Source organism: Pristiophorus japonicus, chromosome 6 (assembly GCF_044704955.1).
Source record: "Pristiophorus japonicus isolate sPriJap1 chromosome 6, sPriJap1.hap1, whole genome shotgun sequence".
Taxonomy (NCBI): domain Eukaryota; kingdom Metazoa; phylum Chordata; class Chondrichthyes; family Pristiophoridae; genus Pristiophorus; species Pristiophorus japonicus.
Window position 1 is genome coordinate 154763628 of NC_091982.1, and position 27132 is coordinate 154790759.

The window sequence follows — 27132 nt, forward strand, 5'->3', positions numbered from 1 at the left end:
TGTTACATTTTTTCAAGGAGGCTTTGAGGGTGTCCTTGAAGCGTTTTCTCTACCCTCCTGGGACTCGCTTGCTGTGAGGGAGCTCGGAGTAGAGTGGAGTACTTGATTTGGGAGTCTAGCATCGGGCATGCGGACAATGTGACCCATCCATCAGAGCTTACCGAGCCTGGTCAATGCTTCGATGCTGAGGACGTTGGCCTGAGAGAGAACTGACATTGGTGCGCCTATCTTGCCAGTGGATTTGCACCATTTAGCACGGTGGATGTGCCACACAACACGATGGAGAGTGACCTCAGTGTGAAGATGGGACTTTGTCTCCACAATGACTGTGCGATGGTCACTACTATCATGGACAGATGCATCCATGACAGGTAGATTGGTGAGGACGAGGTCAAGTAGTTTTTCCCTCGTGTTGGTTCTCTCACCACCTGTCGCAGGCTGAGTGTGGCAGCTATGTCCTTCAGGACTCTGTCAGCTCTGTCAGTAGTGCTGCTACCAAGCCACTTTTGGTGATGGACATTTAAGTCCGCCACCCAGAGTACAGTCTGTGACCTTGCAACTCTCAATGCTTCTTTCAAGTGGTGTTCAATATGGAGGGGTACTGGTTCATCAACCGAGGTAGGGCAGTAGATGGTAATCAGCAGCAGATTTCCTTGCCCATGCTTGACCTGAATCCATGAGACTTCAAGGTGTCCAGAGACAATGTTGAGAACGCCCAGGGCCACTCCATCCCCATTGAATACCACTATGCCGCCACCCCTGGTAGGTCTGCCCTGCTGGTGGGACAGGTTGCTGCTGCCTCCAGTTATATGCCACCTTGGCCTGCAGGAAAAAGAGGGTGTATCAGTGAGGGTGGTGCTATGTGTTCGGGTGATGTGCCTGTCATGGTTGAATAGCTGGGAGTGTGTGCAATATCTGAGCTGTGGGTGTGAGTCTTGCAACAATGGTAAGTGTGTGAGGGTGAGATGAAGCAATGATTCTGAAATATAAATTGTGATTGATAGAGATTCTTGGTAGGTGAGTGATGAGGGTGTGGTGCATTGAGCAGTGTGTGAGGCTAGTGATGCACTTGGTTGGATATGGCATTTGAAGATGCATTCACTGACCTTGACCACTCGGGTGAGGTCATTAAATTTCTTTCGGCACTGGATCCAGGTCCTGGGGAAAGACTGGTGGCACTGACCACTTCAGCAATCTGCTCATACTACCTTCTTACAGTCAGACTGGAGGGTCTGCTGGCCACCTGCGGGTAGCAGACCTCGACCCCCTGCACTAAGGCCACCAGTGCTACACAAAGAACCCAGGTGCCCTTTCTCTACCCTGTTGAGCCACAGCTACCTTCCACTTTCCTTTGCTACAATAACAATGAGGTGCTTATTTCAGAAAGCACCACCCCTTTAAGAAGTGCAGACCGCATTTCACACTCCAGATGTCCTTTAAATAGCAATAACACTTCCCATTAAACTAGGCCCCCTGCTGAGCGCTGAGCCAACCAGCTACATGTTCAGCACTGGGCTCAGCGATTCAATCATGTTAATTAGCTGGCAGCACCAATTTCATGTGTTGTCTGCATCACTTTCAGTGGGCACGAGCAAATCGCGATCCCTGCGCCTGTATTTAGGCGTAATAGAATTTAGCCCTCAATTTTGCTTTTTTTCTCCACAAATGCCTGACCAGCTGCCTGTTTCCAGTATTTTCCATTTTAGCTCTTTTAAATTGTCGGTTTTTATCAAGTATTTTCAGATCAAGTTTTCAAAATTTCAAGTACCCCTCAATTTTCTCCCCCTATTCTATTTTAACTTATAAAAGGTAACTGGGGTATGTACTATGTGTGAATGCTGCCTTCCTGTGTTCATTTAGAGAATAAAAAAAATATTCTTTGCCTCCTCCTCTTTCTTGACTTGTCTGCAGACATTGACACGGTTGAGCACTCTATCCTTCTCCAATGCCTCTCCACCGTCGTCAGCTGGGTTGTACTGCACTCGCCTGGTTCCATTCTAATAATAGCCAGAGAATCACCTGCAATGGCTACTATTCCCGCTCTGCATCGTTAGCTATGATGTCCCCCAAGGATCTATCCTTGGCCCCCTCCTATTTCTCATCTACATGTTGCCCCCTTGGTGACATCATCTGAAAACACAGGGTAAGTTTCCACATGTATACTGCTGATACCCAGCTCTACCTCTCTACCACTTCTCTCGACCCCTCCACAGTCTCTAAATTGTCAGATTGCTTGTCTGACATCCAGTTCAGAGCAGAAATTTTCTCGAATTGAAAATCGGGAAGACCGAAGCCATTGATTTTGACTCCCGCCATGAACTCCGTTCCCTAGCCATTGACTCCATCCCTCTCCCCAACTTCTGTCTGAGGCTGAACCGGACTATTCACAACCTTGATGTCATATTTGATCCTGAAATAAATAAATCTTACCTATTTCCACCTCCATAACATTGCCCATCACTGCCCCTGTCTCAGCACATCTGCTGCTGAAACCCTCATCCGTGCTGTTGTTACCTCTAGACTTTACTAATCCAAAACACTTCTGGTTGGCATCGCACTTTGTAACCTATGTAAACTTGAGGTCATCTAAAACTTGGCATCCCGTATCCTAACTTGCACCAAATCCTGTTCAGCCATCACCCCTGTGCTCACTGACCTACATTGGCTCCTGGTTAAGCAACGCCTAATTTCAAAATTCTCATCCTTGTTTACAAATCCCTCCATGGCCTCGCCCCTCTCTATCTCTGGAATCTCCTTCAGCCTCACAACCCCCCGAGATATCTGCATTCCTCAAATAATGCCCTATGCAGTATCCCTGATTATAATTTCTCAAGCATTGGTGGCTGTGCCTTCTGTTGCATAGGCCCCAAGCTCTGGAACTCCATCCCTACACCTCTCCGCCTCTCTACCTCTTTTTCTCTAAGACACTCCTCAAAACCCACCTCTTCGAACAAACTTTTTGTCATCTGCCGTAATTTCTTCATATGTGGCTAGATGAGGCAGATAAGGTGATTAAGACAGCATATAGGATACTTTCCTTTATTAAGAGCAGGGAGGTTATCGTTCAAATTTATACAGGTGCAGTGTCGAGAATGCGGAGTTCTGGAATCCGGAATGTTCTGTAATCCATAATCCAGACCGATCGGTGGCAGGGTCATCCGGAATCCTTAAAATGTTCTGGAATCCGGACCCAATGACCCTGACGACCTCAGGGCCCCGCCGTTGCCTAACCTTGGGCCTTGCCTCACCGCCGCACGCCTCGCCTCACTGCCGCTGCCCTTACCTCGGGGCCTGCTCGCCGGCCCATCCAACGATCTCCATGGCAGGGCCGGACGGCCCAAACAACTCGTCGGCGGAAATCCCCTCCCCACTGCGCCCCTTTCTGATGTTCCGAAATCCAGAAATACTCAAACTTGGCTCCGGTGTTTCCGGATTCGTGATGACAGAAAGCAAATCGAAAGTCCGGAAAAGCCCAGAATCCTGAATGGCATTGGCCCCGAGTGTTCCGGATTTTAGACGCTGCGTCTGTAAAACACCAGTTAGGCCACAGTTAGAGCACTGCATACAGTTCTGGTCACCACATTACAAGAAAGATATAATTTCACTAGAGAGGGTACAAAGGAGATTGATGAGGATGTTGCTAGGACTGGGGAATTTTAGCTATGAGGAAAGATTGGATAGGCTGGGGTTTTATTCTTTGGAACAGGGAGGCTTGGAGACTTAATTGAGGTGTATAAAATTATGAGGGGGCCTAGATAGAGTGGATAGGAAGGACCTATTTCCCTTAGCAGAGAGGTCAATAACCAGGGGGCATAGATTTAAAGTAATTGGTGGAAGGATTAGAGAGGAGTTGAGAAGAACTTTTTTCGCCCAGAGGGTGGTAGGGGTCGGGACCTCACTATCCTCTGGGTGGTAGAGTCAGAAACTCTCATCAAATTTAAAAGTACTTGGATATGCACTCGAAGTGCTGCAACCTACAAGGTTACGGACCAAGAGCTGGAAAGTGGGATTAGGCTGGATAGCTCTTTTTCGGTTGGCACAGACATGATGTGTCGTAAATTTCTATGGTTGATTCAACAAATAGCAGATAAATTAGAAATAGAAATTAGAATTTGAAATCCCTCATTAAGACAACCATTTTGTAGGAAATATATATCAGGATTTACCTTGTTATGACTTGTGTTTATTAGCCAATGCACTAATTACTTTGGTTCAAATTGCCCAATATAAACCAAGTCAATTCACATTAAACATTTACATTAACGCTTTATTCTGGTTTCACAACTTTGCCTAGGAAGCTTCTAAATGGCACTGCTTAATTTGTTCAAGGGTAGTGTGCATCTTTCCCAACTTCAGAATTGCTTCAATTTCATTATGCTTCATTTTAGTTATCAATGACACATTATCAGTTACACAATAGAAGGTCCTGCCTAGGCACAATTCTGGTGGAAATACTGTGATAGCTCTGGCTTTTTACAGCGGTCCATCATTGGTAAACAGAGGAGAATACACGTGTGATATATTCCAGCAGTAAGTATACAGAGTAAGAGTGCTCTGGAATAATCCCTGTGTTATGCTATGATTTATTTAAATTTTGAGCAAAGAAGGTGCACTCCAGACAATGTAAGATTTGAAGTCTGCTCATGGGAATGATTGGTGACACTGATCCCAAGAAAATATCTAGCTTAAAAACTCAAGAACTATGCCTTGAGAGATGAAAAATTTTATCAGGACATAGCTGAAGGGTGACTTTGATGTGAATGTGGAAGAAGATAGCAGATTTAAGGAAGGCATCAGCCTGTTTGTGCCAACATCGTGCTCCCCAGCTGTTTCCAGCAGCAATTATCTGCTCCAAGTAGGAATGCTGGAAAGTGTATTCTCAGAACCTCTTACATGACTCCCTTGTAAACAGGGAAATCCAGAAATGTGGTCAGATGGAGCAACTGTGCCTGGATCCCATTGCTGTCCAGTTGCAAAGGAGATAAAGGTCTTTGTTCTCATCTACAATATGTCAGTCACCCTGTCTGATACATCTGTGGGTTGCAAATTGGCTGATTTTGAAGATTTTGTCTGTTAACCTGAAAGAAGGTGCAAGAATAACATTGAGCTTGGAGATTGTTATGTGCAGAATAACTCCACAAGACTGTATATTGTAAGCTCAAACTGTTGTGACCTTGGTCTCTTTAATGTAACTCCAGAGTGAGGAAGCAGCATGGTAAACTGCCTTTTATGCCTGCTTGCCCAGGGTGTGCAGGTGACCCTTGGGTCTCCCACAGGTGCGCCGCCTGGTGGCAAGTCTTATACATTGGTAATGTTTATATACATAGCATCATCCCCCCTCTCCCCCCCCCCCACCGCACCAAAGTCTTAGATACAAGTTATTTACAAGTTGAGGCGATCCGGGGCTCTGCGTTCCTGGGTTGTTGATCGCCTGAGTTGAAGTCTTGGCATGGGTGAATCAGTTATTGCTGCACTGCGGTGTGGCTGGTCTGATTGAACTGTCAGACATGGTGGGTTCATCCTCGTGATTGACTGCGAGGTTGATTGCTGGTTGGATGTGTGTGGGTGGATCATTGATGGTAATGTTCTGTTCAAACTGTTCTTGGTTGTCAGTGAACCGCAGTTTGGTCTGATCCAAGTGCTTTCTGCACGTTTGTCCATTCAAAAGTTTGACAACAAACACTCTATTCCCTTCCTTGGCTAACACAGTGCCAGCAACCCATTTGGGACCATGACCGTAATTAAGAACAAACACAGGGTCATTAACCTCAATGTCACGCGATACAGTCGCGTGATCGTGGTACACGTTATGCCGGTGACGCCGGGTTTCTGCATGATCATTGAGATCCGGGTGGACTAAGGAGAGCCTGGTTTTGAGTGCTCTCCATTAGCAATTCTGCAGGGGAACTCCGGTAAGCGAGTGGGGTTGTGTGCGGTAACTGAGCAGAATCCGAGATAACCGGGTCTGCAGGGAACTGTCCGCCACATGTTTCAAGCTCTGCTTGATGATTTGGACTGCCCGTTCCGCTTGACCATTGGATGCGGGCTTAAACGGCACAGACCTGACATGCTTGATGCCATTGCGGGTCATGAACTCGTTGAATTCTGAGCTGGTGAAACATGGACCATTGTCACTAACAAGGCAGTCGGGCAACCCATGGGTGGCGAACATGGCCCAGAGCTTTCAATGGTGACAGTGACATACATGACGACATTATTATACATTCAATCCATTTAGAGTAAGCGTCGCCTCTACTAGGACCATCTTTACTAGAAAGGGGCCAGCGAAATCTACGTGGACCCTGGACCACGGTTTGGAGGGCCGTGGGGCCTCCCTTGGTGCATTGCTCAACTGTGAGCAAGTGTTACATTGGTGTACACGTGACTCCAATTCCGAGTCAATGCCGGGCCACCAAATGTGCGACCTGGCGATCGCCTTCATCATGACTATGCTGGGGTGGGTACTGTGAAGGTTGTGTATAAACATTTCCCTGCCTTTTTTTGACAAAATTACATGATTCCTCCATAGGAGACGGTCCGAATGGATGGACATTTCATCCTTGCGTCGGTGGAACAGCTTAATTTCGTCTTGCATTTCCCCGGGAACCGCCGACCAACTCCCATTGAGGACGCATCTTTTTACTAGTGATAGCACGGGGTCCTGGCTAGTCCAGGTCCTGATCTGGTGAGCCATGACGGGTGACCCCTCGTTCTCAAAAGCATCCATTACAAGAAGCATGTCTGCAGATTGCGCCATTTCCACCAATGGTAGCTGACTGAGAGCATCAGCACAGCTCTTAGTGTCTGGTCATACGCAGATAATGTTAGTGCCCATCTTTGGATGCGGGACAAAGCATTGGTGTTAATATCTTTGCTTTCGGAGAACAGCGAAATGAGTGGCTTGTGGTCGGTTTCGAGCTCGAACCAGCGTCCAAGTAGGTATTGGTGCATTTTCTTAACCCCGTATACGCATGCTAATGCTTCTTTCTAAACCATACTGTCGGCTCTTTCTGGACGCATATGCAACCGGTTGCAGTTTGCCTGACACATTGGCTTGCTGTAACACACAACCGACCCCGTATGAAGATGCATCACAAGCTAGCACTAAACGTTTACACGGGTCATACAATACAAGTAACTTGTTAGAACATAGCAGGTTTCTGGCCTTGTTAAAGGCTGTCTCTTGAGATTTACCCCTGACCCAGTCATCACCCTTGCGTAGCAATAAATGCAATGGCTCCAGCAAAGTGCTTAACCCCGGTAGAAAGTTACCAAAATAGTTGAGGAGTCCCAGGAACGAATGCAGCTCCATCACATTCTGTGGTCTGGGTGCATTCTTGATGGCCTCCATCTTGGAGTCCGTGGATCTGATGCCGTCCGCCACAATCTTTCTCCCCAGAAATTTGACCTCTGGCTTCAGGAAAACACACTTGGAACGTTTCAGCCTGAGTCCCACTCTGTCCAGTCGCTTGAGAACCTCTTCCAGGTTGTGCAAGTGTTCAGTGGTGTTGCAGTCAGTGATCAAGATGTCGTCTTGAAACACCACAGTGCGCGGAACCGATTTCAGTAGACTCTCCATGTTCCTCTCAAAGGTGGCCGCAGCCGAGCGAATCCCAAAGGGATATCTGTGGTGTATGAACAGTCCTCTGTGCGTGTTGATGCATGTCAGTTTTTTGAAGGTTCAGCCAGCTCCTGTGTCATGTAAGCAGAGATAGATCCAGTTTGGTGAATGACTTCCCCCCCCGCCCCGACTGGCGTTGCGAACAGGTCATCCGCTTTTGGTAGCGGGTACTGATCCTTTAACGAGACTCAGTTGATTGTTATCTTGTAGTCCCCGCAGATTCTGACCGTCCCATCGCTTTTCAACGGCGGAACAATTGGACTGGCGATATGATTCCCTCTCGTTGAAGTCTGTCCAACTCGATTTCGACTTTCTCTCGCATCACGTATGGAACCGCTCGGCCCTTGTGATGACTGGGTCATGCATCAGGGACTAGATGGATCTGCACTTTGGCACCTGTGAAGTCGCCAATGCCTGGCTCGAATAACGACGGAAACTTGCTCAGCACTTGGGCGCACGAGGCGTCATCCACCGAAGATAGTGCTTTGATGTCATCCCAGTTCCATCGGATCTTTTCTAGCCAGCATCTGCCGAACAGCGTTGGGCCATCGCCTGGTACAATCCATAGTGGTAAATCATGCACAGCTCCATCGTACGATACCTTCACTGCCACACTGCCAATGACTGGTATGAGCTCTTTGGTGTAAGTGCGCAGCTTGGTATGGATCGGGCTTAATTTTGGCCTTTGTGCCTTGTTGCCCCACAGTTTCTCAAGTCTTCTGGCTCATAATTGACTGGCTCGCCCCCGTGACCAATTCCATGGAAACTGGAATGCCGTTTAATTTGACTTTTAACATTATCGGAGGTCTTTTGGTGGTGAAGGTGTGTACCCCATACACTTCCTCTTCAGCCTCTCTTACTCGTTCAGTGTGATCCATGCTGAATCGGTCATCTTCTGCTGACTCTGCCACGTGGTGAGTCGCAGCATGTCGGCACATTCGCTGGAGGTGCCCCTTTGTTCCACAGCCCTTGCACACTTAGTGCTTGAATCGACATTGATGGGTTCGATGATTATCCCCGCAGTGCCAACATGGTGTTAATGGATTCACATTCATGCCCCACAGCGGACTCTGAGTCATCCTAGGTCTGGCCTCTGCAGGCGTGTAGGCCCTGCCATGTACAGTTCTGCCTGCTGAAGGCGTTATTTTATGCATAGTACTTGCCAGTGCTGCAATGATATCTGTTTAGTGTTATCATTCGTGGACATGAAAGCCTGGGCTATCGTGATGGCCTTGCTCAGATCTAGGGATTCGGCAGAAAGCAGTTTGTGAAGAATGACCTCATGGCCGATTCCAAGCACGAAAAAGTCCTGCAACACTTCCCCCAAAAATCCAGCAAATACGCACGGTCCCGCAAGGCGTCTTAGGTCGGCAACATAGCTCACCACATCCTGACCCTTGGAGCGGTGGTGCGTGTAAAAGCGATACCTGGCCATCAGGATGCTCTCCTTCGGCTTGAGATGTTTCCGAACCAATGTGCACAACTCTTCATATGTCTTCTCCGTTGGTTTTGTTAGTGCTAGCAGATTTTTGATGAGGCCATATATCGTGGACCCGCAAATGGTGAGGAGAATCGCTTTGCACTTGACCGCGGTTTCTTCCTTTTCCAGCTCGTTGGCCACGAAGTACTTGTCAAGACGCTCAACGAAGGCTTCCCAATCATATCCCTCAATAAATCTCTCAAGAATACCAATGGCAGTCATAACTGCGTGAAAGTTCATGATCTGTTACTCGTTGCCAATTGTTATGTTCAGAATAACTCCACAAGATTGTATATTGTAAGCTCAAACTATTGTGACCTTGGTCTCTTTAATGTAACTCCAGAGTGAGGAAGCAGCATGGTAGACTGCCTTTTATACCTGCTTGCCCAGGGTGTGCAGGTGACCCTTGATAATGTTTACATACATAACAGAGATGACGTTGACTGCCGCTGGTACTGAAGTCTCAGTGATGAATGTTGACTGAAGGTCTCCCTGCAGCATACAGCACAACTGGCTAGGTTATTAGACTTGCACCATCGCTTCAGAACACGGGTTACCAGTCGAGGGCCTTGTTGACCCCAAATGTGTCCAACATAATGGACCACAAAACCTTCCATGCAGTCCCACGTAAAATAATGGTGGCTGTAAGTAAGTCCCATGCTCCATTACTGAAAAGTGCTCCTCTTTCTGTACAAATAAAATTGGCAAATGGCAAAGGCTTCATTGATATAATGTCAGTATCCAGGTAGATGCCACCGTATTTCCCTAACAGTGTTAACCTGCAACCGTCAGCCAGCACATGGATCCAATATCTTTCCAAATCTGGATTTACCTGTGGTATAATGGACAGAGTAAAATATAATCCATCATGTTCATTTTCACCATATTTAAACATTTCTTCTCGAATTTTTGGAACTCCTCCTTAAGCTAAAAACCATTCTCTGCCAACAAACCCAGTTTGCAGGGGCTCCAGGTATCATCGGAAGCCACTCTACAACCAAGATTTTAAGAGAGTGTTTGAATTAGTTTCCTCCCCAATGATGGGCCTGAAGCTGCACCCTTCCAATACCTAACGTGTTGTTAAGGAAGTCGAGAAAGAAAGAACCTGGCCATTGAGAGGATGCTGGGAATTGGAAGTAGGATGCCATCTGCCAGCCGAGAACATTCTGCTATCTCCTGTTATTGTCCCCTTCATTAATTGTCAATGATCGGAGCAGACCGGGAAGTGGAAGGAGCAGCAATGGTGGCCTGGCTTAGCAGGCTGAGCGGCCCCCGGCCTGCGAGCACCATCGGAGCCGGCTGGGAAGTGGAAGGAGCAGCGTGACAGCGTACCACACCAAGGAGCAGCACGTGCTGGAGCAGGAGAGCAACGGCAGTGAAGAGTGACATCACCAAGATCCAGATCGATGATTGGAGCATGGGCAGGTACAGTAGCAGTGGTGAGAGAATGTAGAGGGATGTGATTGGGACCTGGGAGAGATACGAGTCGGGGCCCAGAAGAGCCTACGGTCCAGGGGCAGCACGGGCCAACCCACACTGCAATATGTGTGTGCACTAGATTTTACACTTTTGTGCAGATCGCCCAAAAATGGGCGTTATTTCCGGCGTGAGTGGTAAAAATGGGTTTTCAGATCGCCGGCCTGTCATCTATTCTCAAAGCCCCTAATCTCCATTTTTGAAATTGGGCGTTAACACGAGCGATATGAAATGGGCGTTTGCGTTAAATCTCGCTGACCTTCTGTTGTAAAGTATCACCGTCCTTAGCAACAGCATTGAAACGCTCATTTCCCGCGATTCAGGAGGGCAGGGGTCATCATTAATTGCGCAGAAGAGGAGACAGAGAGAGAGGGAGCAGAGAGGGACTGAAAGCATGTGCGGGTGTGGTATGTGCTTGTTTGGCTGTTGAGGGAGATTCACCAGCAGCAAAAAGCCTACTAAGCACCAAGAACATAGTTGGCACCGAGTTTTTGTCCAACAAATAATATATAACATGGAAGGGATGGAGGAGGCCCTGGAGCTGGTAGCCAGGAACTCTGGTGGCAAAGGGCTCCCAATGGTCCCGGAGCGTGACACTGCACCCCAAAGTGCCGCACCCCCTTTGCCAATGACACGAGAGCCAGGAGCAACATCTTGCTTCTGGCTTGGAGCATATTCCCACCACGGAACCATCCTATCCTGTATACATCCAAGCAGTGGTCCGGCCATCATCACCCCCGCAATGAAGCATCGCCTGAGGAGCTCGTTGGCCAGGTGGCTTGGAGTCAGGAGGGGAAGGGATAGAAGTGGGGATGAGAAGCGGGGTGCAGGTGGGGAAGGGTTGGTTTTTACAGATATGCTTATAATTTCAGACAAATGTTCAGTTAAAATTTTTTTGCGCATTGGCTCAGATAACTGCACCGTTACACACTGGTGATTCCTGAACATCAAAGGGTATAATTACACTTAACTTCAATCAACTTAAATTTTAACTATCACCAAGATGATGCCCACCATTGATGTATGATCTGCACACCTAGCAGTGTGTCAGCCTTGTAAATACCACCAATGTTCTTTCAGGCAAAGCGTTAATTGATGAGTTCCTGACGTAAGAGTCTTGCAGCTATCATGTCACCACGGGCCCTTTCATGTGGTCTACAGGGGGGCGGGGGCATGGCTTCAGCGTCAGCCTCATTGTCTGGCCTGATGTCAGCGTCCACCTCCTCATCCTCCTCTTCCTCTCTCTGCTGAGGTGGACTGTCAGAATCTTCTGGCGATTCTTGTCCCCTCCTGATAGCCAAGTTGTGCAGCATGGAGCACACCACCATGGATTGAGCTACCTGCTCAGGGTGGTATTGGAGCTCGTCTCCTGAGTGGTCCAGGCATCTAAAGCGCTGCTTAAGCACTCCAATCATTTTTTCCACGATATTGCGAGTGGCTCTATGGCTCTCGTTGTATCACCTCTCATCTTCAGTGTGGGTGTCACGCATGGGGGCTCATCAGCCAGGTGGTGAGGCCATATCCTTTGTCACCAAGCATCCAGCATTGACCTTGTGACTGATTGTTAAACAAGTCAGATACAGTGCTCTCACGCAGTATGTGAGCATCATGGATGCTGCTCAGAAATGTAACTTTCACTGCCATAATAATTTGCTGATGGTTGACACTGAGTTGCACATTCAGGGAGTGGAATCTCTTGCGTTTCCTGAAAACCTCTGCATCCTGAAAAGGTACCCGAATCACGATGTGCGTACAGTCTATTGCTCCCTGCACCCTAGAACTCTCTCAGTCTGAGCCTCCCTGGTCATAGGGAAGCTGATAAAGTCCATTCTGCATGCGTACAGGGCTTCAGTTACCTGTCTAATGTAGCAATATGTGACATGCTGAGACATACCGCAAATGTTGCCAGCTGAGGCCTGAAAAGAACCCGACGTGTAGAACGATAGTGCCGCAGTAACTTTGACCTCGACGGACAGTGCAGAACTGATGGTGCTGGCAGGCTGCAGATCTCCCCTTATGAGCTGGCATACCTCAGTGATAACCACTTTGTGGAAATGCAGTCTCTGAAGGCAAGTGGCGTCAGGCAAGTTGAGGTAAGACTGCTTCTTCCTGTACTTGCGGGGGATGTAACATCTGGTCCTCCTCATCAGTCTGGCACGTCTTACATTGGGCACATAATGCTGTGGAGCATACCTTCTTCCATCTCGAGTCTGCAGCATGTAATTGGTCATCAACAGAGGATGAGAAAGGACAGGTTCCATTCGAATAGCTATCAATTTTTCCACTGATTGGTCATAAAGAACGAAAGTCCCAACGAAGACACCTATTAAATTCTAATCGTCCACAGTATGATAAAGATGTTTGTTAAGATGTTCACATCACCTCCAAAGACCTCCAGAGTACATCCGAATTCCCCGAGGTTGAAGCAGAGCAGCCTTTTAAATGATGCAACATGTGATTTAGAACATGGCGTCTATACCGCTGTGAGCAGTTCCGATTAATTCCACTTTTTCCTGGCGGTTTTTTGGGCGAGCGATATTGTGGGCGAGATGTGTGCGAGGTGGTGAAAGTGATGCTGGGCGTTATTTTCTGCAAATGTGATCTTTACGACAAAATAAAGTGGGCAGTAGGTATTAATAAATCTCAGAGTTAATTATGTGCCAAAAGGAACGCTGGGCGATATTATGGGCGTTGGTTTCACCCATTCTGATGATTCCGCCCAAAAAAAGTGGGCGGGCGGTATTATTTTTTCCTGGCGTTACGCACATGAGGAAAGTAACGCTCGGCAATAAGTGTCCGAAATATGGACGTCAGTTTTCATTTTGTGGCAAAATGGGTGATATCTGGACGTGATACGTCCTTTCAGTGGTAAAATGGACATTACATGCAAAAAAAGGTGTAAAATCTAGCCCTAGGCCCATGCAGCAGAGCTGGTCTCCAGTTGTCCTGGTTAATCCTTGCCACTGCACCAAGACCGAGCTCTGTCAAGCCCGTGTGGTGGTTGGTGTGCAACGGCCACCACACGTTAAAAAAATCCACACACAGGCATCTTCCACCCTTCAAAATTTAGTTTGGGACCTGGAATTTTAGGTCCTATATTGAAACACCTGTGAACTTTTTGACGTGGAAGCAAGTCATCCTCGATTCGAGGGACTGCCTGTGATGATGATGAATTGTCAATGACCCATATCATGAAACTCGCGCACCACAACTTAAAATGACCAGTCAGTTGCACTCATTGGAAAACAATTCTAACCTCTCTTCCTCTTTTCCCCTCCAAATGTGGTGCACAGTGAAGAACTAACTGGGTGAGGCTAGGTAAACAAAGTCAGCAAAACACTAATAAGCATGTCTACCACTTGTAGTGACTTCCCCTCACACACCACCAAAGTGCTGGAATTTCTTACCATCAATGACCAGGAGACAGCACAGCTCCCCTTGCTGCTCCCTCAGGATAGAGCAATGCCAGTAAATATTAGCTATCACCCTCACTCAATCTAAGGCTGTAATTTTCCCCAAAAAATAAACGGGTGGGTTTGGAGCGTGAGGACAGTTAAATTATTGAAAGTGAGATTCCCGACCAGATCCCACCTCCAACCCACCCAATTCCGGTTTTCTCAGAGGTGGGATGGGTGGCAGGCAGGTAACCCGCTCCCAGGGGCGGTATCTTAATTTAGTATTGTAAATGAGGCTGGAAGTCACTATTTACCCTGTCCATTTTAAATTTAACTGTCTGGGACGGGTCTTACCCAAGTTGTGAAACCTGGCAGTTAAACCATGGTGGGAAAAGTTATATCCAGGAGGTAAGTGTCATTATACCTGTTGTGTAGAGAGAAAGAATCAGACTGAACACTGTAAGCTCAAAGTAAAGTGTGACCGTAGTCTTTTATTGAAGGTCTCCAGAGTGCCTTCCAACCTTTGAAGCCTCCTTAACTACCTATGCTCCCAAGGGATTATGTGTCCCATGGGACTCCAGGGGATGAGCCCTCTGGTGGCTGTACAAAGTAAATACAAGTCCACATATATAACAATACCTCGCTCCTGGATCCAGGGACCTGACCGTACCCACCCCCGCGATCGGAGACCGTGCCACGAGACCTCCAACCTCACCATGAGGCCGCCCCACCCCCCCATCGATAATGATGGGATCTTCCCTGATCCTCTGCTCCCCTTATGCCCCCCGATCGCTGAGCCTCGTAACCCTAATCGCTGACACCCTCCCCCCCTCCCCCACTCACGGCGATCCCGAACCTTGGGACCCCCCCGGACTTTCATTCAGTGATAATTTGCCTGCTGCTCATTCCAGTTCTTAAAGGGGATGTTGTTTCAGGTAGTACCTGGTCATTGCTGGAGTTGACCGAGAGCTGCAAGGAAGATCTACGATGGCTGCTCCAATACCTCTCAGAAGGGCCACTTTGTTCAATGACCTGGCATTGGAGACATTGGTGGGGGCAGTGGAGAGAAGGAGGAATGCACTGTTCCCTCCATCTGAGATAAGTCCACTGCCACAGGTTTTAGAGACATATGGGCAGAGGTGGACATGGAGGTGTCAGCCAGCACTGAGTGCAGAAGCCCAACACAGTGCCGCAAGAAATTCAACAACCTCAGTTGGGTGGTCAGGGTGAGCACATGTTTGCACAACACTTACATACCAGCCTCTGAGCCTCTATCTGTGCACACACTGCAAACCAGCAGGCAACCACCAACTATCTGAACCTACTCACAGTCACATCCTCATTTCCTGCCATGCCCACATTCACAGATATTTAACCACGGCAGGCATATGTTCCACATACATAACTGGACTCTTATTCACACAGGTTCCTTTCTTTTGCAGGCCAAGATGGCACACAACAGAATGGAGCAGCAATGGACTGGAGGGGGGGAAGCTGAACTGTGCTAGCTGACTGACCTAGAGGAGCGAGTGCTGCGATTCATTGGTGGCAGGTGGTGGGCGGTGTGTCCGGTGGAGACGTCGAGCCTGCTGGGGGCAACAATGGTAGCTTTATCCCCTCTTCTCATCCCACTAGAAGTATTTATTACTTTTCAGTTCCTCATACTATCTGCCTTCCTTGCTGCAGTCCTGACCCTGCCCTCACTTTAACGTGACTCATGTGCCATTTATGCTATCGGATAGCCATGCAGCAGATGAACACCTTGTCCCTGAGCACCCCCAACCGAGTCACGACGGAGAAGAAGAGAGGAACGAGGATGACTGGGGGAGGAGGAGCCAAGCACTGCCTTACTGCTTCTCTAACCTGCAGCCACCAGCTTAGATACTGGCACTACGTGGCACTGAGAGGTTAGCTTAGTACAGGGATCTGCATTGGGTGAGGCACTGGGGCCTAGCAGGCTGTAGCACGATCAAGGGGAAAGAGAACCTCCGGAGCCATCCCCCAGGTGGGTGAACTTGCATGCGGGTTGTGCTTTACAGGACTCAGATGAAGATTTCAATGGGGAGGGTGATGGCCATGAACTCCGACATGATAGGTGCAATGGCCAGGGTGCCCGAGAGCCTGCCAGAAGTGGAAAGGAGTGTGCAGGCCTCTGCCTCTTGCATTATACACAGTTCTGAGCAAAGCATGGAGCCCATCTTTGCCAGTGTGCATACGATGGTGGACTCCCAGAGAGACTGTGCGGATCCAGACCTTGTGATGTGTGAAATGGGTGATGTCATGTATGTAACCTTTATGTAACTGTAACCTTCATGTAACAACACTGTACACTGTATACACCTAAGAAATACACCACTTGACCACAGGGGGTGAACTTGTGGGAGACGCTCCTCACCTCGTCATCCAGGTATTTAAAGGGAGGTCCCACACAGGATCTGCACTTCTTGGTCCTGTGAATAAAGGTACAGGTCACAGAGTGACCTTGTCTCCAGTATGTGCCTCGTGTTGATTTACAGTAGAGTGTAAGGATACAACATTTGCCGACGAGAAACGGGAATCAACGACTCATGAGAATGGCCACCGGTAGCAGAGAGGAACGGTATTGTGTTGGTGAGGACTGGGATGATTTCGTTGAGAGGCTCCAGCAGAGCTTTGTCACGAAGGACTGGCTGGGAGCGGCAGCGGCCGACAAGCGAAGGACCTAAGACATACGCGCTGATGAAAGACCTGCTCGCACCCGAGAAGCCGACGGACAAGACCTTTGAGGAACTCAGCAAACTGATCGGTGAGCATCTCAAACCAGCGAGCATTATACACATGGCCCGACACCGATTATATACGCACCAACGTCGGGAAGGGCAGAGCATACCGGACTTCGTTGCGGACCTTCGGCGCTTGGCCAGCCTCTGTAAGTTCATGGACACCTGCAGGGGGGAGATGTTACGGGATTTCTTCATTGAAGGCATTGGTCATGCTGGGATTTTTGGGAAGCTAATTGAGACGAAGGACTTGACCTTGGAAGCAGTGGCGTTGATGGCTCAAACCTTCATGGCAGGGGAGGAGGAAACCAAGATCATATACGCGCGCAATCCTGCTCCCAACGTGGCAATGGAGCAGGGAGTGAACATGGTAAACGCGACTCAGATCCTCGCAGACAGGCAAGGGCAATTCGACACCAACCAGGCAGTAACAGGGTGGGTCCTCAACACAGATAATGGCAGGTTGAACGGACATTTACAGCATCACAAGGGACAATACGGCCCGGGATGGGGCCATTGACACCCACTAACAGAGTGCTCGAGAGTAATCAAAGGGACAATCAGAGAGGAATGCCTGGTACCAGCTCTTTTGTTCACAACAATCTCAGCTCCTGCTGGAGGTGCGGGGGCAGATATGCTGCAAAAACCTGCAGGTTTCAACAATTTATCTGCAGAAACTGTAACTTCAGTGGACATTTAGCCAGAATGTGCAGGAAGCCCGCAGTGAGGCTGGTTTACGAAGCGGATGAACCACGACGGGTCTGCAAGGCAGGGTTATGCTTGGGACACAGCAATGGACGCTGAAGTTCAGCGGGTTCAGGTGGCAAACATCCACAGCTCATATACAAAGACACCACCTATAATAATGAGAGTACTGTTAAACGGCATCCCAGTATGCATGGAGCTGGACACAGGAGCCAGCCAGTCACTTATGAGTGTCCAACAATTTGAGAAACTATGGCCACTCAGAGCTAGCAGACCCAAACTAGAACGCATTGACATGCAATTACGAATGTACACCAAAGAGATCATTCCAGTCCTAGGCAGTGCAATGTTGGTGGTCACACATAATGGATCAGAGAACCGACTGTCACTCTGGATTGTCCCAGGAAATGGTCCCGCGGGGCGCTGGGGCGCTGGCTAACCGAGATGAACTGGAAATGGGGGGATGTGCACGCTATTTCATCTGTGGAGCAAAGTTCATGCTCACAGGTCCTGCAGAAATTTGAATCACTATTTCAACGTGGTGTCGGGACTTTCAAAGGTACCAAAGTAGTGATACGCATCACCCCGGACGCCAGACCAGTGCACCATAAAGCCAGAGCTGTGCCGTATGTGATGCGGGAGAAAATTGAGAGTGAGTTGGACAGGTTGTTAAGAGAGGGCATAATTTCGCCTGTTGAATTCAGTGACTGGGCAAGCTCCATCGTCCCTGTCCTAAAAACGGATGGCTCAGTCAGGATCTGAGGCGACTACAAGGGCACTATCAACCAAGTGTCACTACAAGACCAATACCATCTTCTGAGAGCGGAGGATCTTTTTGCCACGCTGGCAGGTGGCAAGCTGTTCACCAAGTTGGACCTCACTTCAGCCTACATGACCCAGGAACTGGCTGAAGAATCCAAGCTACTGACCACTATCAACATGCACAAGGAGCTGTTTGTCAACAACAGGTGTCCATTTGGCATTCGTTCAGCAGCCGCTATCTTTCAAAGGAACATGGAAAGCCTGCTCAAATCCATCCCTGGAACAATCGTACTTAAGGATGTTATCCTTATCATGGGTCGAGACACCGGGGAACACCTCCACAACCTGGAGGAGGTGCTACGCCGACTGGACCGGGTAGGCCTGCGACTAAAGAAGTCCAAGTGTGTGCTTTTGGCCCCAGAAGTCGAGTTTTTGGGCAGGAGGGTTGCCGCAGACGGGATCCGGCCTACCGAATCCAAAATGGAGGTGATCCATCGCGCGCCCAGGCCCTGCATCACACCGGAGTTGCGTTCATTTCTGGGACTATTGGACTATTTCGGAAACTTTCTGCCGAACTTAAGCACATTGTTGGAGCCGCTACACGTGCTCCTGCGTAAGGGTTGCGATTGGTTTTGGGGGGACTGTCAGGAACGGGCTTTCAATTGGGCGCGGAACCTGCTTTGTTCTAATAAGCTATTGACCCTGTACAATCCCTGTAAGAAATTGGTTTTATCATGCGATGTATCATCCTATGGGGTTGGGTGCGTGTTGCAGCAGAGTAATGATGAAGGCCAACTCCAACCTGTGGTTTATGCTTCCAGGTTGCTTTCCCAAGCAGAAAGGGGATATGGGATGGTTGAAAAGGAAGCACTCGCATGTGTCTACGGGGTGAAAAAGATGCACCAGTGCCATTTTGGCAGAAGGTTCGAGTTAGAAACGGACCACATCCCTGTTGTCCGACAGCAAAGCTGTCAATGCCAATGCATCAGCTCGCATACAGCGATGGGCTCTCATGCTGGCTGCTTATGACAACACCATACAGCACCGGCCAGGCACCGAAAATTGCGCTGACGCATTGAGCAGGCTTCCACTGGCCACCACTGAGGGGGCAGCGGAGCAAAGCGCTGAGATGGTCATGGCTACTATGCTTTCAACAGCGCAGGCTCCCCCATCACAGCCCACCAGATCAAAACATGGACAAACAGAGATCCCCTCCTATCCTTGATTAAGAAATGTGTCCTTACTGGGGATTGGGCACCCGCACACGGAGCATGCCCTGAAGAGGTCAGACCGTTTCACAGACGGATGGATGAACTCGCCATCCAAGCCGATTGCCTACTATGGGGCAGCCGGGTAGTCATGCCCCAGAAGGGAAGGGAAGCATTCATCAGGGAACTCCACAGCGAGCACCCAGGCATTGTGCTAATGAAGGCCATTGCCCGGTCACATATATGGTGGCCGGGAATTGATTCAGACCTGGAACACTGTGTTCGCAGGTGCACGACGTGTGCCAAGCTGGGCAATGCCCCCAGGGAGGCCCCACTCAGCCCGTGGACCTGGCCCAACAAGTCATGGTGACGTATTCACATAGACTATGCGGGCCCGTTCATGGGGAAAATGTTCCTCATTGTTGTTGATGCGTACTCGAAATGGATCGAGTGCATCATATTGAATTCGTGCATGACATCCACCACAATGGACAGTCTGCGTGTGGTCTTTGCGACCCACGGCTTACCGGACATCCTGGTTAACGACAACGGCCCGTGCTTCACTAGCTGTGAATTCTGGGAGTTCATGTCGAGTAATGGCATCAAACATGTCAGGACAGCACCGTTCAAGCCGGCTTCCAATGGCCAGGCTGAACGTGCGGTCCAAATCATAAAACAAGGCATGCTCCGGATTCAAGGACCCTCCCTTCAATGCCGCCTATCGCGTCTCCTGCTGGCCTATAGGTCCCGACCGCATTCGCTCACGGGAGTCCCGCCAGCGGAACTACTCATGAAACGCACACTTAAAACTCAGCTGTCCCTCATTCATCCAGTCCTGTCAGACATTGTTGAGGGCAAGCACCAGTCCCAAAATGAGTGCCATGACCGTAACTCAAAGGGGCGATGTATAGAAATCGATGACCCTGCATTTCTTCTTAATCATGCATTGGGGCCCAAGTGGCTTGAGGGTACTGTAATTGATAAAAAGGGGAATAGGTTCATAGTGGTCAGACTTAACAATGGACAGATATGCCGCAAGCATCTGGACCAAGTAAAAAAAAGGTTCAGCATGGACACTCAGGAACCTGAGGAAAATCATGAGATGCTGCCCACATCACTGCCAGTGAACGAGCAACAAGAACCTTCAGCAACATGCACAGTCCCCACGGCCAGCCCGGACGAGCCGGAATCACCACAGGTGACAAAGACGCATGCCAAGGCTCAACAACCAGAGCCCCAACTGCGGCGCTCCAGGAGAGAGCGTCAACAGCTTGAAAGACTCAATCTTTGACCCAAAGACGTTTGGGGGGGTGGTGATGTCATGTATGTAATCTTTATGTTACTGTAACCTTCATGTAACAACACTGTACACTGTATACACCTTAGAAATGCACCACTTGACCACAGGGGGTGAACTTGTGGGAGACACTCCTCACCTGGTCATCCAGGTATATAAAGGGAGGTCCCACGCAGGGTCTGCACTTCTTGGTCCTGTGAATAAAGGTACAGGTCACAGAGTGACCTTGTCTCCAGTATGTGCCTCGTGTTGATTTCCAGTAGAGTGCAAGGATACAACAGGTGATGTGGCATTTTCCATTGTGGCAAAGGCGGAAACAACGCAACATCTTGGTGCTGCAATGGAGTCAGTGGTTGCTCGCATGGAAGCTCAGACTGCTCTCATGCAGCGTCAGCTTGATGCCATCACCGCTGGGTCCACCACAGTGGACCGGGGATCACACGGTGTCGCAGCAGCCCAGGAATCTGTCCTGCAGCAGATTGGTGGGGATGCTGAGGTGCTGCCCCAGGGAGTGACAGTGGGTCAGTAGAGCAGGAACCTACTGTCCTCTCTCAGGATGACAGCATCACTGCTACCACCGCCCCTGAGACACAGAAGTCTTCCACCGGTCATGCTGCAGCCACAGGGGACACACTGCAGAGGAGTATTAGAATAGGTCGCGCTAATGGGGCTATAAAAAAGGGCAATTTCACCTGCTTCATTTTTAAATGTAAACTTTCTTCGGCCGATAGGAACACGAATTTAACGTTTGATCATTATTTTCTCTTCCTAACGCGGCTCAGTTCGGCAGCAGCGATCTCTCTTCCCCCCTCCCCCGCCCCGCCCAGAGTCGATAAAAGTCAGCTTGACATATTCAGTTAATTGCTGGAAATGTTTTCTATGTGATGGCGACAATATTTTATTTTCAGTTAGCGAACAGCCAAAAAAACATTGGAACTGTGCATGCGCAGCTATTTCATTTCGTTGGCAGCATTTACGTACTTTAAAAAAGAAAATTACAGTCAAACAGGTAATTCTCTTATTTCTAATAATGGTTTACCTTTTGATACCACGCATTCAAAGGAGTGTCTTCAAACAGTTCAGTGAGATTCAAGGATAGAAGGACGACATTACTTATTGAGGAAAGCAAAGGGATGCCTGCATACTCAGGGTGTGGATACTGTGTTAAGTTGCCACTGAATCCCTTCATGAAGTAATAGATATGTTTGTCTGGGTTTAAACGAGCAGCAGACTCCACTGAACACACCGCCAATGGTGTCGGCTCCACTTTGTCAGTCGTCTCCACAAATATAATCCCACGTTTCATGGTTGGGATTGAAAGATTTGGGTCAACTTTATCTTTCATCTGGGATATTTTCAAGATGTAGTTTTGAATAGACTGATAGGTGTCCATCTTCCAGTATCTGCACAGCACGCCACAAATTGTAATCGTGAGAATACAGAGAAATGCCTTATACAGGGAAACCATGGTGTGGAGCTGAGATGTTCTTTAACAGACTCCTGTAAAACATAAAATTGAAGGATGTTTTTTTAGTAATGAAGCACATTACTATTGATGCTTGTACTGAAGTCAATCAGCATTTGTTTAATTGCATAAAATGCATATATAACAATCATGTCATTGACAACAGCAAAAATGCTGACAAATCATATTCTTCCAGCATGTGAGATGGATGTGAGAGAGAAACCAGGAAATGATAGACCTGTTAGTCTAACATCTGTTTTGCAGGTCCTTGTGAGACACCACAAAATTGCACAGATTCTTATGGAGAGAAAGAAAGGGAGAGAGGGAAGGGCGAGAGAGGGAGGAGAGGCAATTGGAGAGGGGGGAGAGAGATAGAGGGAGTGAGATGGAGAGAGGGGGAGAGAAGGGGAGAGGAAAGAGAGAAAGGGGAGAGGGAATCAGAGAAATAGGGAGAGAGTGAGTAGAGGAGAGAGAGAGGGAGAGAGAGTGGGGAGAGAGAGGGCGAGGAGGAGAGGGAGGGTGAAGAATGAGTGGGGGAGTGAGAGGCAATCATAAGGAATCCGAAGGGGAGAGGACAAAGAACGAGAGGGAATCAAAGACCGAGGTAGAGAGACTGGGGAGCAAGGGAGAGAGAGGAGGAGAGAGGGAAACAGAGAGTGGGAGAGTGAGGAGGAGAAAGGGGGATGAAAGAGAGTGGAAATTGGGGGGAGGGGGAAGAGGGAGAAAAAGAAAAAAAGAAATAGAGGGGATGAGAGAGATGGAGAGAGAGGGGGATAGAGGGAAGGAGAGGGAATTGGAGAGAGAAAAGGAGGAGTGAGGGAGGTGGGATTCAGAAATCAGAGAGAGCAAGGGAGAGACTGAGGGGAGTGAGTGGAGGAGGAGAGAGAGGGGGGAAGAATTGTAGGGAGAGCGGGGAGAGGAAGCGAGAGAAAGGAGGAATCGGAAGGAGAGGGAAGAGACAGAAAGGGAGGGAAAGAATGATTCAGAGGGGGAATTGGAGGGAGTGAATCAAAAGGAGAGAGAGAGGGGGGAGGGAATCTGGAGAGAGAGAGTAAAGGAAGAGAGACAGAGTTGTAATCGGAGGGAGAGGGGGGGAGAGGGAGGGATTCAGAAGGAAAGAGGACTGAGAGAGAGAGGTGGAAAGGGAATCGTGGAACGAGATGGAGAGAGCGGGAGGGGCGAGGAAGAGAGAGAGGGGAGATCAGGGAGAAATTGGGAGATGGGGAGAGAGAAAAGTGGAATCGAAGGGAGAGAGGGAATCAGGAGAGTGAAAAGCGAGTAGTAGAGAGGGAATCAGAGAGAGAGGGGGAGAAAGAAAAGGAAAAGAGTGAGGGGGAGGAGAGAGAGAGATGGGGAGAGGCCATTTAAAAGGAAAGCCGGAAGCACTTTTTCACAAAGAGTCGTGGAAACCGGAACTCTCCCAAAAGGCTGTGTATTTCCTGTCCTTCTTGACCTGCCTACAGCCTTTGACACGGTTGACCATACCATCCTCCTCCAACATCTCTCCACCATCGTCCAGCTGGGTGGGACTGCACTCGCCTGGTTCTATTCTTATCTATCCAGTCGTAGCCAGAGAGTCACCTGCACTGGCTTCTCTTCCCGTTACCTCTGGTGTCCCCCAAGGATCTATCCTTGGCCCCCTCGTATTTCTCATCCACATGTTGCCCCTTGGCAACATCACACGAAACCACAGCTGACAACCCCCAGCTCTACCTCATCACCACCTGTCTGGACCCCTACACGGTCCCTAAATTGTCAAACTGCTTGTCTGACAACCAGTACTGGATGAGCAGAAATTTCTCCTAGCTAAATATTGGGAAGCTCGAAGTCATTGCCTTTGGTCCCTGCCACAAACTCTGTTCCCTAGCCACTACCAGTATTTGGTGCATTTGGCCTTCCAAAAGGCATTTGAAAAGGTGCCACATAAAAGGTTACTGCACAAGATAAAAGGGGTTGGGAGTAATATATTGGCATGGATAGAGGATTGGCTAATGAACAGAAAACAGAGATTCGGGATAAATGGTTCATTCTCGGGTTGGCAATCAGTAACTAGTGGGGTGTCGCAGGCATCAGTGCTGGGACCCCAACTATTTACAATCGATATTAATGACTTGGAAGAAGGGACCGGGTGTAACGTAGCCAAGTTTGCTGATGATACAAAAATGGGAGGAAAAGCAATGTGTGAGGAGGACACAAAAAATCTACAAAAAGACATAGACAGGCTGTGAGTGGGCAAAAATTTGGCAGATGGAGTATAATGTTGGAAAGTATAAGGTTATGCACTTTGGCAGAAAAAAATCAAAGAGCAAGTTATTATTTAAATGGTGAAAAGTTGCAAAGTTCTGCAGTACAGCGGGACCTGGGGGTACATGTGCATGAAACATAAAAGGTTAGTATGCAGGGACAGCAAGTAATCAGGAAGATCAATGGAATCTTGGCCTTTTTTACAAAGTGGATGGAGTATAAAAGCAGGGAAGTCTTGCTACAGTTATACAGGGTATTGGTGAGACCACACCTGGAATACTGCATACAGCTTTGGTTTCCATATTTAAGAAAGGATATACTTGTTTTGGACGCTGTTCAGAGAAGGTTCACTAGGTTGATTCCAGAGATGAGGGGTTTGACTTATGAGGGAAGGTTGAGTAGGTTGGGCCTCTACTCATTGGAATTCAGAAGAATGAGAGGTGATCTTATCGAAACATAAGATTATGAGTGGGCTTGACAAGGTGGATGCAGAGAGGATGTTTCCACTGATTCCCGGGATGGCAGGACTGACATATGAGGAGAGATTGGATCAACTGGGCCTTTATACATTGAAGTTTAGAAGGATGAGAGGGGATCTCATAGAAACATAAAAGATTCTGACGCGACGGGATAGGTTAGATCTGGGTAGAATGTTCCCGATGTTGGGGAAGTCCACAACGAGGGGACACAGTCTTAGGATAAGGGGTAAGCCACTTAGGATTGAGATGAGGAGAAACTTCTTCACTCAGAGAGTTGTTGATGCCAGTTCATTGGATATATTCAAGAGGGAGTTAAATATGGCCCTTATGGCTAAGAGGATCAAGGGGTATGGAGAGAAAGCAGGAAAGGGGTACTGAGGGAATGATCAGCCATGATCTTATTAAATGGTGGTGCAGGCTCGAAGGGCAGAATGGCCTACTCCTGCACCTATTTTCTATGTTTCTATGATAGGGGAGACTAGAACTCGGGGGCATGATCTTAGAATAAGGGGCCGCCCATTTAAAACTGAGATGAGGAGGAATTCCTTCTCTCAGAGGGTTGTAAATCTGTGGAATTTGCTGCCTCAGAGAGCTATGGAGACTGGGACATTGAATAAATTTAAGACAGAGGGAGACAGTTTCTTAATCGATAAGGGAATAAGGGGTTATGGGAAGTGGGCAATGAAGTGGACCTGAGTCCATGATCAGATCCCCCATGATCATACTAAATGTTGGAGCAGGCTCAAGGGTCCGTTTGGCCTACTCCTGCTCCTATTTCTTATGTTTTTGTCTTGTATGTATGGTTGGAGTTACTAGCCACCAGGTGGCACCACTGTCAGAGGTCATTGGGCTGTACGCACATGTGTGTGGCCCAGGTATAAAAGACAAGCCATCGTGTGATGTAATCACTTTGGGCCCTAATAAAGCAGAGCCACGTTTGTACCTGTGTTAGTTTACAGTATTCAGTCTATCGAGTTATTACATACATAACATTTGGTGACGAGGTAACTTAAGAAACTTTGCATGCAAAAATGAGCACAATTGGAATTCTGGAGAGATTCGTGGAGGGAGAGGACTGGGCAGATTTTGTAGCTCGCCTGGACCAGTACTTCGTGGCCAACAAAATGGAGGAACCCACTGACGCAGTTAGGCGCAGGGCGGTCTTCCTCATGGTTTGCGGTCCGAAAATCTATGGACTCAAAAAGAATCTTCTCTCACCTGCAAGTCCAATGGACAAGGACTATGAGGAATTGTGTGCTCTGGTACTTGACCATCTCAAATCAGAAGAAGGCATCATCATCTCACGATATCGATTCTAGAAGCACGTTTGTTCTGAGGCCCAGGATGTGTTGGAATTCGTTGCTGACCTAAGACGTCGAGCTGGACTGCAAGTTCGAAAACGCGTTGGGAGACATGCTGCTGCACTTCTTTGTAATCGGCATCAACCACGAGGTGATCCTGCATAAGTTATTGATGGCAAAGACGCTGGATTTGAGCAAGGCCATCACGATTGCCCAGGCATGCATTACGATGGACAAAAACTTAAAGCAGATATCATCAAAAACTCGGCAAGTACTGTAAACAAGATTGTATCATCGTTTGGCAGAGCTGCATATGGCAGGTCCTACTCGACTGCTGTGGCTGCAAAAGCTGTGGCTGCCCAAAGTCCACCAACGGGAAAGAATCCGATTTCACCGTGTTGGCATTGTGAGGGCAATCATCGGCCTCATCAGTGTTGGTTTAAACAGTACATTTCTAAAGACTGTTCGAGACTGCTCGAGACATCTCCAGCGCATGTGTCCGCAACTGAGCAAACGTGCTGCGACACACTATGTGGAGGATGATGACCAGTATAGCACGGATCTGGATATGCAATCCGAGATACCAGGGGAGGAAGTGTATGGATTTTATTCGTTCCTAACAAAGAGCCAACCGATAATGATTAATGTGAAACTTAATGATGTGCCGGTACTGATGGAATTGGACGCGGGTGTGAGTCAATCAATAATGAGCCAGAGGAATTTGACAAGCTGTGTGAAAATAAGGCTGTGAGGCCTAAGCTGAGTCCAGTCAGTGCCAGGTTGCGCATGTACATTAAAGAACTCATAACGGTGATTGGCAGTGCAGTAGTCAAGGTGTTGTACGATGGTGCGGTTCATGATTTACTATTCTGGATTGTTCCAGGCAACGGTCCGACATTGTTCGGCAGGAATTGGCTAGAAAAAATCAAATGGAGTTGGA

General features: G+C 48.4%; 1 pseudogene; it reads right to left on the reverse strand.

The window, feature by feature from the left end:
• LOC139266203 (lactosylceramide 4-alpha-galactosyltransferase-like) overlaps window positions 1–22171 on the reverse strand; it is a 31596-nt pseudogene extending 9425 nt beyond the window's left edge.
• Window positions 22172–27132: the final 4961 nt, after the last annotated feature.